General features: G+C 42.4%; 1 long non-coding RNA gene across 1 annotated transcript; it reads right to left on the minus strand.

The window, feature by feature from the left end:
• Nucleotides 1–741: 741 nt before the first annotated feature.
• Nucleotides 742–1354, minus strand: LOC147665731 (uncharacterized). The gene is made up of 3 exons (XR_015304987.1): nucleotides 1228–1354; nucleotides 887–988; nucleotides 742–803 (listed from the first exon to the last, which is right to left on the minus strand). It is a non-coding gene; the product is annotated as an uncharacterized LOC147665731 (long non-coding RNA).
• Nucleotides 1355–9288: the final 7934 nt, after the last annotated feature.

Genomic DNA, 9288 nt, shown 5'->3' on the forward strand with positions numbered 1-9288 from the left:
AAGTACCAATACCTTCCACAGAATTTACGAATTGGGAGACAAAACAGGTAAAATGCTGGCATGGATAGAAAAACGCGAAAAAGCAAGTAGATGGATAGCACAAATTTTGGAGAAGAATGGAGGCAGAACCAAGCACGAAGTAAAACAGGACCAAAGTTGTATCAAAAAATATATTTTTTTTTTATTTTTTCATATTTTCAAAGTGCACAGGACAGCCAACGTGTTTCGCTCCCCAACCGTGGGAGCTTCGTCAGGGCTGAAAACAACGTGAAATGATACACATATATTAATGACATATACTCAAATTAAACAATTACAAAAAAGAGACATACAAAATTAAAAGCATCAGATCAAGCTTCCGAGAGAAGAGATGACACAACACCTAAAAAGATCACAATAGCAATCCTATTTTCTGGAGAGCATGTTACCCAAATTTGAAATATCCATACAAAAAAGGTAGTGCAACATGGTAAATACAGTAATCACATTTGTTATGCGAAATAGTATACAACCATATATCAAGGGTTAAAAGAAAGATAAGTCAATAAAAAGAGTAAAAATCGAGCGGAGGTCAAGAAGGGGCGGGGAAAGATACTGGAATAGAAAAAAGGTAGGAAATGAAAATCCCTTTAGATGGAACTACGCAAAATAGGAAATGATCACCAATGCTAAAAAACACACAAACACGCGCCATATACTGGGCCCAATTGTTCGAGAATATATTTCTCACCAAAGATACTGGTTAGTCTTGATGTGACACAATGAAGTTGACAAGAAAGCTGGCCAATGAAGTGGTAGAGATGCTGAAATAACAGAGGACAAGATATATAAAATATGAAAAATTTAAATAAGCAGAATAGGTGTACTGAAATTCCTATTCTCTCACCTAATACAAAGATTCCAATATTAGGAATAGAGATGTAAGCAAACGTCACGGACCGTCAAGTTGATAACATCAGTTGCATGAAGGGTAGTATCTCAATTGAATCTAAAAAGATAATAAAATTAGAGAAGTGTCGTGAATATCGCGACTTGCAGATAGTATAGACCAAAACCGAAATATCAGCAACTAAGTTAGTACTGATCCTATTTTGTACATACAGTGACAGGGGGAGGTTTGACGTGAGCGGTAAGATGGTGGAAGGAAAAGATAGTAAGAGGGGGGGGGTCGAGGGGGAGGGGAGCAGGGGAGGGTCTCAATAAAAAAGAATATCAGAAATAACTCACATTAGTATTTAGAGTAGACTGTACGTAGGGCGACGTATGTGCAGTCCTTAGTAAGCTGCTACCACACGTGCTGCAGTAGAAAATAAGAATCAAAGACATATAAATTACACCCATGAACAATCAAGGTGAAAAAAAACGTGTGTCTACCTTTGACAGTAGACAAACTATAATATTAATCCCTAGCAATCTAATATCAAAAACATGTGTCTTACAAGTGCCCATTGGTAACATCTGTGAGATTATTAAGCCGCCCAGCGTAACATGTATATATGCAAAGTAAATACTACCCTGCTTCCCCGGGGCAGCACACACCAGAAAATTAAAATATACTTCCGATGTACCAAATACACATCGGAAGTGTTTTAAGAGGCGAACGCATTCCAAATACGAATGCTGCCGGCTTAAAAGATTAGCGCACAACGGAAAAGTCATTACAAGTGCAAAGTGCACAATCACATTAAAGGAAAAAATTGATTTTTAAAGTAAGCTAAAAAGACATTCAAAGCGGGCACATAGAGTCTGCCGACCGGGAAGTGCCAAAGGAAACTGACTTGGCAGAATGAGGTTGATCAAAAGCATTTTGAAGTTGGCACTTACCTCCAAGCTTCGTCTTGTAGCAATGGCCCGTGACGGATTCGATCGAACAGGGTCTGCCAGATCGGATCCGGTTTTTAAAAACCGGCGCGCCGGTCACATGGTACATAATTACAAACACCTGAGTGTTTGCAAGAGGTAGCGACATGTAACCCAGCCCTGCATGGAGTGAAGAGCTGGAAAAAGGACAGCAGAACATCCGAGTGGGGCGGCCATGATGGACTAGTCAAGAATGCCCAAATGTTGTAGTGTAGACAGTATGTAAGTGAACAGGTATAAAACCTGAGCAATGTTTTGCCATAAATTCAGGGAAGAATCCCGAAAAAATTAAGGTAAAGGCGAACAAGTAAATAAGATTGTTATTGCAAAAACAACCTTTGTGAAGGGTGAAAAGAAGGCAAAAGTGACGCACTGAAGTGGCTGCCATGATGGACTGGTCAGTGGTCCACTGGAGGGTTGTATCAGGCTGATTACATAAACAATTTAAACTGACCCAAGGCATAATAGAACTGAATCAAAAGGAAAACGAACAGGTGGAAAAGGGCAAGCAACCTTGTGGACTGGTTACTACTATATTGTAAAGACAATCTCGGTCGGCAATAGAATATGTTGAATGGTGCAAAGTAAAAAAGGGGAGTACCAGAGTACATAATGAAACAATAAAGAAACGAGTTAGACCCCCGGATCCGTAGAGTTGACCGGTCAACCAAAAGGTGTTATCATTAACATGTTCCAAATTGTAATGTTCCATTATTGGGTGCCTGATGTCCCTGTTGATGATTGCCCTGCGATGCTCTTGGATTCTTAGTTTCAATGGTCGTATACTGCTGCCCACATATATACGACCACAGGGACATCCTAGGACATAAACTGTGTAAGGGGTATTGCAGTTACAGAAATGGTTAACTCTGAACTTGCGGTCGTTATTATATGAGAAGGTGGTGGTCTTATTCTTACCCATCTCACAAACATTGCAGGTTCCACATGTAAAGAAGCCTGCGGGTTTAGGAGCTAGCCAATTTCTTTCATTGGGGGGTGTAGTCACATAGCTCGGGCACAATTCTTTACGTAAAGAGATGCCCCTCCTGTAAGTGATCAGAGGTTTTTCACCTATATGGTTTTTTAGGCCCTCAATTCCAGTTAACAGGTGCCAATTCTTCCTGAATATGTTAAAGATTTTGTCACTATGAGATGTTTACTGGGTGACAAACCTCACTCTGCTAGATCCTTTATCCAATTTAGCTCTTTCATTCTTATTTGTAAGGGTAGATTCCCTGTCCACAGTCTCAATTCTACGTACCGCTCTGTCAATAACCTGTTGGTCATAACCTCGTTTTAGGAATCTCAGTTTGGTGGCATTTACATTTTCCTTGAATGTATCTTCTTCACTGCAAGTTCTGCGCACTCTTGTGAGCTCGCCAAACGGAATGTTTCTGATTACCGAACTAGCATGCGCACTAGACGCATGTAGTACGGAGTTACAGGAAGTTTCCTTCCGATAGAGTTTACTGTGGACCCGACCGTTCTGTAAATAGAACGTGATGTCCAAAAAACTAATACTGCGCATGTTATATGACACGGTGAACTTCACATTATAGGGATTATCATTAAGGTAGACAAGATAGTTGGTTAGTTCCTCAGCAGTTCCCGACCACAAACAAATCACATCATCGATGTACCTCCCCCAGAACACAATATGATTGGTCCAAGGGGAGGCACATCGGGCCCAGGCATGCTCCCTCTCGTACCACCCCATGAAGAGGCAGGCGTAGGAAGGAGCAAACCTGGAACCCATCGCGGTACCACTGGTCTGTTGGTACCAGCGGTCATCGAAGAGAAAAAAGTTATTCAGCAGAATGAGGTCTATCATCTGCAAAATCATTTCGTTCTGTGAATAGAGCTGGGCATCCTCTCTATCTAGAAACGATTGGACTGCTATCTTCCCATACACTCTGTCAATACACGTGTAGAGACTGGTGACATCCAGTGTCACGAAACTAAGGTCATCCGACCACTCAAAATCATTGAGTTTGATCAAAACATCCTTGCTATCTCGAATGTAGGAAGGAAGACTTAGAACATATTTCTGCAACTTAAGGTCCACATAATGGGAAAGACCTTCGGTGGGTGAGCCCACCCCCCGAGATAATGGGTCTACCAGGTGGAAACCCCTCTCCCCCCTTGTGAATTTTAGGGAGGATGTATATACAAGGGTAGGAAGGGTGGGAAACATGTAGAAATTTAAATTCATCCTCCGTAAGTAGACATGAATCTTTCCATTCACAGAGTCTTTCATTGATGGCATTAACTACAAGTGGTATCGGGTTGCTTTTTATCTCCCTATAGTTGTGACGATCTGCTAATTGACGTTTGATTTCACTAAGATAGTCTACCCGATTCATAATTACCACACTTTATGAATCGGCCTCTCGTATGACTATAGTAGGGTCATCCTTGAGGTTTTTGAGGGCTTTTCTTTCAGAGTGAGTTATATTAGCTCTAGTTCCAGTAAATAACTGGTTGGAAGTGTCAAGTTTATACAAATCTTCTGTGACCTTTTTATGAAAGGCATCTATATTAGAGTGATATCCAAATGTTGGAATAAATTTGGGTCGGTGATTTCTTGGCCGATACCAAGTTCCGTCATTAAATCGGGTAAATCAGTCTGTTCCTCCTCATCGATAGTCATGAGGCAGTGAACAGCACGGATCGAGGCAACAGTATGTTCACTCTCAGTCATCCGGTTTGTTGGCGTGGCACTACACACAGCTCTATTGGAAAAGAAATCCTTCAGTTTTAAAAGTCTAGTGAATTTGAACAAGTCAACGTGTACATCAGCAAAATCTCCTGTTTGGGTAGGGCAAAAATTCAATCCTTTACTCAAAACTTGCATCTCAATAGTATCCAGAATTTTATTAGATAAATTTACAAATTTCAACTCTTGTATACCATCAGTAACATTTGTCAAATCAGCAGTATTAGCTATTTCTTTGTTTTTACAAGCTTGTCGGTCTTTCCTACTGCTTTTCCACCTCCTACCCCCCCTTAGTTTTGACTGTTCCCTTTTTTGTTGAAGGCGGCTTGACATTCTCAACTTTGCCAGTTCCTTCTGGAACGACGAGGAGCCCTCGCCTAAAGGGACCTCAGGTATAGTAATAGAAGAGGCAGCACTGCTGGTTGAGGAAATGGAGATGTTACTGACTGACTGGTTATCCTCACCATCATACCTTTCTTCCCTAGTTCTTTTTTTATCCTCGGCCACAGAGAGATTATCAAATTTTTTGGCAAAGGTATAAATACGACCGTCCTTGTACTCACTGTCATCTCTCTTGATTTTTCGTAATTTTTTGTCCTTAAGGTAGACTTGGTGATTATCCATTACTTTTTTCAAGATAGCAAAATTGTTCTCAATTAAATCCTTCTCCCCCAACTCACCAATCTCTTTCTCTATTTGTTCAATCTCCGCCTGTAGCTTTTCACCCTTTTCTAGCGAGTGTTTGACCAGAATTTTCATCATAATAGATGAGGCTCCCTCTAAATTACTCTCCCACTCTTTAAGTAGATTTTCACTTAAGTCCTCAAAGGTGGGAAATATGAGGATCCTCAATCCCCTAGGGACTTTTCCATTCTCAAGATATTGTGTCAGGGTTACCCCATCCCACCATCTACTTAACTCCAATTTGCGTAATCTCTCTAGTTTTAGAAAAAGGCTCTTTAAACTTTTTTGCCAAGTTGTTCCGGGGCAGATGTTACCCTAGGATTGCTGGGTCCAAACAAATTAAGTGCCATCTCTTCACGTCCATCATTATATCTAGACATGATATAATATCAACAATTGTCCCCCCCCCTTACTATCTTTTCCTTCCACCATCTTACCACTCACGTCAAACCCCCCCGTCACTGTATGTACAAAATAGGATCAGTAGTAACTTAGTTGCTGATATTTCGGTTTTGGTCTATACTATCTGCAAGTCGCGATATTCACGACACTTCTCTAATTTTATTATCTTTTTAGATTCAATTGAGATACTACCCTTCATGCAACTGATGTTATCAACTTGACGGCCCGTGACGTTTGCTTACATCTCTATTCCTAATATTGGGATCTTTGTATTAGGTGAGAGAATAGGAATTTCAGTACACCTATTCTGCTTATTTAAATTTTTCATATTTTATATATCTTGTCCTCTGTTATTTCAGCATCTCTACCACTTCATTGGCCAGCTTTCTTGTCAACTTCATTGTGTCACATCAAGACTAACCAGTATCTTTGGTGAGAAATATATTGTATATATTCTCGAACAATTGGGCCCAGTATATGGCGCGTGTTTGTGTGTTTTTTAGCATTGGTGATCATTTCCTATTTTGCATAGTTCCATCTAAAGGGATTTTCATTTCCTACCTTTTTTCTATTCCAGTATCTTTCCCCGCCCCTTCTTGACCTCCGCTCGATTTTTACTCTTTTTATTGACTTATCTTTCTTTCAACCCTTGATATATGGTTGTATACTATTTCGCATAACAAATGTGATTACTGTATTTACCATGTTGCACTACCTTTTTTGTATGGATATTTCAAATTTGGGTAACATGCTCTCCAGAAAATAGGATTGCTATTGTGATCTTTTTAGGTGTTGTGTCATCTCTTCTCTCGGAAGCTTGATCTGATGCTTTTAATTTTGTATGTCTCTTTGTTGTAATTGTTTAATTTGAGTATATGTCATTAATATATGTGTATCATTACACGTTGTTTTCAGCCCTGACGAAGCTCCCACGGTTGGGGAGCGAAACGCGTTGGCTGTCCTGTGCACTTTGAAAATATGAAAAAATAAAAAGAAAAATATATTTTTTGATACAACTTTGGTCCTGTTTACTTCGTGCTTGGTGCTGCCTCCATTCTTCTCAAAAGTTTCTATCTGGTATTCCAGTGGGACTGAACCGCAGCAGGTCCTGGAGGTTGTCAGCACAACAAAACTGAACACTTTGAGAGACGCTGGAAAATAGAGGTGCTGGTTGTTTGATCCGCTGTGGAATATTTCTCTTTGGATAGCACAAATTTGTCTAAAGGACGGTACTCTCACAACAGACCCCGAACGCATTGACGAACAGTTAGCTACGCATTTTGAAACAATATACACACCGCAGGCGGTAACCACAATAGAGGACAATACACATTTCTTGCAAGACATTAGGATGCCTACGCTTTCCCCGGAAGCCAGGGAAGACCTAGATGCTGACCTCTCGTTGGAAGAATTGGGGCGGGCACTGGCGGCACTCAACACAGGGAAAGCAATGGGTCCAAACGGGCTACCAGTAGAGCTGTACAAAAAAGTGGCGGGTCTGATCACACCTCACTTACTTAACATGTACAATGACTGCCTGGAGGATGGCAGGCTGCCACGGGCTCAGCGAATAGCCACAATTGTGGCAGTGCACAAACCGGGCAAACCTGCGCATTTGGCAGCCTCTTACCACCCAATATCGCTAATGAATGCGGAAGCCAAAATACTGGCCAAAGCGTTGGCACTCCGACTACAGCCACACCTCAAGGACTTGCTTCACCCGGACCAATCAGGGTTCATGCCGGGACGTAACACCTCCCTTAATCTACGGAGGGTGCATGCCGTTATAGCCCGTACACCAGAGATACAGAAAGATGCAGCCATCCTTTCCTCGGACGCCACTTTGGTCTTCAATTTAGTAGAATGGCCGTTCCTCTTTGCGGTACTTCGGAAGCTGGGACTTGGCCCGAAATTCTGTGCATTGATACAACTTTTATATACGGAACCCCTCGCGCAAGTAGTAGCAAACGGAAGAATATCAAGAGAATTCAAACTAGGAAGGGGTACCAGGCAGGGATGTCCGCTGTTGCCGATGCTATTCGCCCTAGTGCTGGTACCGCTTGCTGCATGGATCAGGCAGGACGTCTCCATTCATGAAATGAGATGAGAGGAGGACTGGGAGGATCGTATCTCGCTATATGCGGATGACGTGCTCGTATATTTAACATCCCCGGCGAGATCATTAGTGTTCCTACTAGACATTTTTACTGCATACGGGAAAGTATCCGGCTACACTATTAACTGGACGAAATCGTTACTCTATGTATTGCACGGGCCTACACCCAAAATCCCGGCGGGATGCGAACTGCAGATCGTGACCAGAGGTTTCAAGTACTTAGGAATATATGTCACCCCATCAGAATCCATATTCATGGAAGAAAATTTAATGAGGCTCCTGGAACGACTCCAAGCGGACGTAAAACACTGGAGATCCCTCCCGGTGACGCTCCTGGGTAGAGCTGCACTATTTAAAATGATAGCCCTTCCGAGATTCCTACATGCCCTACAAAATACCCCATTTCCTGTCCCCCCCTAAGTATTTCAAATCCATTGAAGCGGAAGTAACAACCCTATTGTTGGATGGTAAACCCCCCCGGATAGCACAACACAAACTGGTCCGGAGTTGGTATGACAGTGGTATTGCTCTACCGAATGTTAAACTCTACTACTGGGCATCACAAATGGTGACGATAAATCAATGGTTGCACGTCCCACAGGACGAACCAGCATACAGGTTGAACCGGAGCCTCCTGCCGGCAGACCGACTGATGAGGGCGCTTTACACCTAAGGAAAACAGGAAGGACTTACAGGACCAAGGGCACACACGACTAAAATATGGCTCACCGCACAGAGGGCCTTGGGATGGGAAGGGAGTGTTGACACAAGCCACTCCCCTCTGGGACACGAGAAAACTGGGCATACTGGCGAACACAAAGGGATTCAAAGAATGGGACCTAATTGGTATATCTAAAATAGGCGACCTATGGGCGAAAGGAGAGATAATATCATTTGAAAACTTGCAAGCGAGGTATAAGATTGCAGACTCGGACCGATTCTATTACATACAGATATGACACGCATTACAAAGTGCAATTCCCCCAGAGACCAAATTGGTGGAATCCTCCCCTCTGGAGGATAGGCTCCTCATGGACTACATGGAAATAAAGGCAACCTCCTACACATACAAGAAACTGATCAATAATCAACCAGACCCCCTGATAGCACTAAAGGGAAAATGGGAGACTGAATTGGGAGATATCGAGGAATCTGATTGGATGGACGCCCTAGCATCAGCCCGAGAGGCAGCGATCTCATCCCCACTTAAACTCATTCAACTGAAAAAATTCCACCGAACATATTATCCTCGCACCACGATATTTAAGCTGGGACACACACCAGATCACCTTTGCCTCAGAGGGTGTGGAGGTATTGGAACATTTTACCATATAATATGGGAATGCCCTATCATAAACCGCTATTGGTCAAGAGTATTAGCGATAATTTCAGAGGTGGGAGGAGCAGAAGTTCCCTGTGATCCCAGGTGTTTCCTCCTCAATATCTGGCAGCCCACCGACTTAAACCTAGCCTTACAGAACTGGGCTACATTGGGGGCGACAATCGTGAA

The sequence above is a fragment of the Lissotriton vulgaris genome, unplaced genomic scaffold, assembly GCF_964263255.1.
Source record: "Lissotriton vulgaris unplaced genomic scaffold, aLisVul1.2 SCAFFOLD_1455, whole genome shotgun sequence".
Lineage (NCBI taxonomy): Eukaryota > Metazoa > Chordata > Amphibia > Caudata > Salamandridae > Lissotriton > Lissotriton vulgaris.